The following is a 5,217-nucleotide window of genomic DNA, read 5'->3' as shown; positions in this document are numbered from 1 at the left end:
GCTGCCATCGCCGCGCCGCCGCCTACCATACATTTATATCTATCTATACATATAGTAAACACACACAGCAGATGTATATCTTGATAACAGCCTCAACTCCCGAGTCGAAATCGCATGAAAATGGACGTGTCGTGTATGCGGACGCACCGATTAGTTTTTTTTTCTCTTGCTATTTTTATATGCTCTCATCCTTCTATCTCTCCCATCGCCAGCTCATTCACGAGTGCGAGTGTGTTTGCATGTGCACTCGCGTTGTTTATTCAAGTAATTGCCTCCGAGCGTGTAAGTATACGCGATGACTGCGCAACGAGCGACCGCCGCCGTGGCGGTGATGGTGGGAGCTTTCCATTCCGAATGAAAAACGCTGTGTCGTTGAGTTATTTGCACATTTCCTCGTTAATCTTTTTCCGCTCTGCGCGAGAGCGCGCCCGCTGAATTTATATAAAGTGTGTAATTAAGTACGCACACCAGAAGAAAAAGGGTCGCGGAGATGAGGGGGGCGGTTGATGAGCGCGTCGGAATTAAAATTTTCGTATTGACTCAGATCTTTGCAGTGGGGGAAATTATTTGCGACGTGCATGTGGAAAGCCCTTGGCCGCTGTGGTAATTAACTTTTTTTGTATGACGGCATTTTTCTGAGAGTTGCAAAAGGATTTGAAATTTTAAATGAGCACGTACAAATTTGGACAGGTAAATTAAAAGGGAAATTTTATAACATATAAAAATGTTTTTGTTTGTTATATTTTATTTTATTAAAATAATATTTGTAAATTTAACAAAAAAAAATTCTGTGCATTATTTTGTAGGCATATGTTTTAATTTTTTATAAAGTGTACAACTTTTGTTGGTTATTGCGGTCGCCTGGCACCCGTTGTATAATTGAAGAGAGCGCAGAAGAATGAAAAGAAGTGGAGCAGTCGGAGGTGGGCCCGCAACAAACGCGAAAGTGTCGTAAAGGACAAAGCGAACGACCAGCAAACATCTGCAAAGGGTCTCTCGTTGGGCAATTAGCGGCGAGGCAAGCAGGAAAGGAAAGCGAGTCTCATGACATTGCATTCGTTTTCTGCTTTGAATGTCAGCGGGTTTCAGCGAGTTTTTATTTTTCCCAAACAAGTTCCTCACAAATGGCAACCTGTGTATGTTTGATGTTTGCATAAATTAAAAATATTTACCCGAACTACGCTGTTTTTATTTTAACGAAAAAAAAAAAGAAACAAATTAATATTAGCATAAGTATACATTAATTTTTTAATCTTATCAGAGTTTATTTAAATATTTTCATATCTTGTAATTTTATTTTATATCTTTCATAAATTTCACGGTTTGAGTACGATCCTGGTCATCGTGGGCACATGTGCGTGTCGCTATCGCATCAGCAAACATATGGTGGGACTACGGGGCCGGCGGCGCGGCGACAATTCCCCAAGTTGCCGTGTTCTGCCGCCTCCACGGCGTGTGTGCGGCCGTACGGTATGTTTTTATATTGCGGACACGGTGCGTTGCGTTGCTTACGTGCCACTGGCATACCGCTTGCAAGGATAAATTAGAACGGGGAATAGTCTGCCGCCTCAAAGTCAAGTCTAGACTGGTCTGAACACATCAAATAGCATCTAACTAGTTGTAACAAACTTTTGCGAATTTAATTCAAGTTGATTACTTTTTTAGACGTGTGTTTTCTTTTGTGCTATTAAAATAATTATATTTTTGTGTATTTTTCTGTTTTTACCTGTGAGTATATAAGATGAGCTAATTTAGCGTCTTGTACCATTTTGTTTTTAATTATTTTCGTGTTTATCTTATTTTATACGGTAGAATAATTGCACTACTCTATGTGTATCTGGATTTTTTGGGCAAATGTCACGTGAAACAACAAGAACAGCAACAGTGACAGTAGTCGAACGAGAATTCGTGTGAAAAGCGACGAAATGCACTGAAATGAATCAGAGCGCAACGCGGTCACTGAAAAACGCTGCGGATGCAACAAATTGCAGCGTCAGCAGGACGCCAGCGGACAAGTGAGAGAGCAAACGCTTTTAATTGGATTTATTGATAAATTTTATTAATTAATTGGATTTGTTATTTTTCAGCTATACTAGTTTTGTTTTTTTCCTAAAATTTATATAGAAATTTTAAAAATAATGTAAGAATTGATTGATTGATTGATAATAATTTCATTATTATCTTAAAAAAAAATTTCATATATCTTATTCACAAATATGATGACAATTGTGTTTTAACTATTTAATGCATTCAAATTTAATTAACTGCCGTTGTGTTGGCCGCCGCCGAACGGCAATCATAAATCACCGATCTTTCGACTTCTCATTTGCTCCCTTTGTATTAATAACCTCCCTTGTTCTGCATCCCGCTGAAAATACACGCTGGTCGACCACGCGGTCGTTGAGGGTGTTCTCGTATTCTCCTCTCGACGCGCATGTTCAATGTTCACACGCGGGCGGCAAAAACCTGTGAGTATTTCTTTATACACCACACCGGTTTTGGTCGGTCACACGGCTTCATTACAAACACCAAATTGTGAATCTGTGAATGCCGCACACAGAATGGCAAAGACTGCGCACCCAAATTACACACAATTGTCTCCTGGTTTTCGCCATCAAGCCCTTCGCTAGCCGAGAGAGGTGGGCGGTACGCAAAGAGGCGCGAAAAGCCCCCAGGCGCACGCGGTGGCCGCCGGCATGAATTCGTGATTTATGTCACATTGTGAAATTATTAAAGGCTTGCCCGAAACGGACTTGTATAGGAAATACAGCACAATGGGTTTACAAATAATTTCATTAGTTCATTAATTATGAGCTGCAGAGGGGCAGACATTACAGTAAAATTTTAAACGTAAACAAAAACATATCACAGTTTGATTAACTAAAATTTGCAATTTGAACTTTAAGAGATTCAATAAAATGTTGGTTGGCAATTATTTTGATTTGGGTCAACTGCTGTAGCGCACATTAAAACGATAACATGAGCGTGCCATTTCGGCACAATTCGACTTGGTTAGTTGCGGATTGCATTGTGTTGAATGCAGTTAAGTGGTTGATTTATAGATATTAACCGCTGCGGCAAGTGGCATGCGATATACAAGAGATATGCCTAGCAACGTCCTTTACACTGAGTGCTACCAGAAGTTTTGATGCTATTCATTTATGTGGTTGGCTGCAGAGCTTGATATTTCAATTTCAGCACAGTGCACCCCGATTACCAAGAACCAGTACCCCGACAACAGTTAAGCATTAACAGAAAAAGAAGTTTATGGTCCATAATGGCCCGTGGTCCGCATTCCGGTTATTAATGGCATCTGGATATTTTGTCGTCGCAGGGCGAACCGCTACGTTGTTGTTGTTCGATTCGCATATCGTGCTTTCGGGGCGCGGTATAAATTTCGTCAATGATGATGGCGGAGTCGCAAATAGGTTTTAACCACACATTTAACACTCGCTGGCTATTACGGTTTATGGGCTGGGGCGGCAAAAGGGCCGAGAAAAGAAGCCATAACGGGGGGCCAGGCTGGAGTTAGCGTTGACACGTGGTAATAAATGTGTGCGGGCGATAGTAATTGATGTATGGGCCTGCGGTTTGCGATTATTGGCTCGGATTCGGCGGAAAAACATGAATCAAACACAATGTGTCAGAAACAATGACATATCAACAAAAACTAATTAAAAACTGTTGGTTTTTATTAATTAAATTTGTAACAAAATCAATTTCAAAACCGAATCAATGAAATTAAAAAGATAAATTTTTGTTTCAAATTTAGAACAAATATGTTTTTTCCACGACACAAAAAGTAATAACCTGACAGAAAATAATCCACAAATGCAATTTTCCTTATATTGTTATTATTCCACATGCATTTTAGGCATCTACCAATTTTATTTAATGTTGCATGGTTGACTATAAGCATAAGCACTAAGAAGATTGTATTTTTCATAATTTGATTTTGAGCAAGGTCTACCAAGCTAAATATTGTGATATAATAATAAACTATTGGCCACAGCAAGGCATAAAAGGAAGATTACGCTCGTTACAGCGCGACTAGCAGCGATGAGAGAGCTTTTAGCCGAGGCGCAACATGCGCGTAACGAGCCCAAGCACACGCCGACAAACTAATAGGTAAAGTTTAATAAGTTCGTCTTTCTTACGTTTTTCTTTGCCGTCCAAAGTGCCTTACGCCATACTATTTCGTTTATGTTGATACACAACAAATTTTACAACTTATGAATCGCCAAAATATAAATTATGAATCTTTATATTTTCACTCTATTTGAGACGTAAATGCAATTTAAACAAGAAACACAAAAAATATTGCAATGTCAATCCGCGCATCGTCGTTGGGATAAAGTTAAGTAAAAGATATAAGTTGTCACGAACAGACGTGCGTCGGCAAATGTGTCGCCCAGCACAGGCCTTCAGTTTAGCTGGTGTGGTGCACGATGGTGAAGGCGCCGGGCTCAGAGCGGAAGCGCATTTCCAAGATTGAATGGCACGATTGATGTGTGTATTTACCAGTTTTATCGAATAGAGTACGCCAGTGTACGCGGCGCGTCTAGTCGTGCGTGCCACACGAAATTCATCCCCATGTGTGTGGGGGGGTTGTGACGAGGTGTTCTTTGCAGATAGTGGCAACGCGCAGAACTTTTCTTAGTCATCATGGAAAAGGATCGCCGAATCCAATTGAACGAAAGCTGCTTGTTTATTTATATACTATATGTTTTAAATTGTTATTAAAATATAAAAATTGTTATAAAAATAGAGTAAATAATCAATTATTTTAATTTTAAAATCAAAAATTTTAAAAATTTGTTTGGTGGTTTAAAGTTTTGGAAATATTTGGTATTAGGGGTGTGGTTTTACGATATGCTGCAAGGGGTGGTAGAGTAATCGTCGTTCGGCAGCCGGAGGCGACCGTCCGGAAAATTCGCAGCCGTTTTGCGGCTGAACGACTTGCCGCCGCCTCCGCCTGGCCGCACGGATTTATGATAAGCGGTCAATTCTTGAACTTTCTAATAAACCAGAATGCCTCACCCTTCGCTAACCGTCCATCTTCTAAATATCACAAATAAAAGCGTTCAAACGCATGAAATTCTCAAGCGAATAGCTTAGAATTCTAAACAATTTAATATTTATTTAATCCAATGAAAAAAGTGTGTAAATTTTAATTTTATACATTAACAACACCCTATATAATAGGACATGTTGATG

General features: G+C 39.6%; 1 long non-coding RNA gene across 1 annotated transcript; it reads left to right on the top strand.

The window, feature by feature from the left end:
* Positions 1–400: 400 nt before the first annotated feature.
* On the top strand, positions 401–1,177 carry LOC135792368 (uncharacterized). The gene is made up of 2 exons (XR_010548285.1): positions 401–690; positions 807–1,177. It is a non-coding gene; the product is annotated as an uncharacterized lncRNA (long non-coding RNA).
* The last annotated feature ends 4,040 nt before the right edge of the window (positions 1,178–5,217 follow it).

Source organism: Atheta coriaria, unplaced genomic scaffold, assembly GCF_025399875.1.
Source record: "Atheta coriaria isolate IRGN ID8LTWV9N9 unplaced genomic scaffold, Caltech_Dcor_3.1 hic_scaffold_5_pilon, whole genome shotgun sequence".
Lineage (NCBI taxonomy): Eukaryota > Metazoa > Arthropoda > Insecta > Coleoptera > Staphylinidae > Dalotia > Dalotia coriaria.
This window is presented reverse-complemented; position numbering and strand designations above follow the sequence as displayed.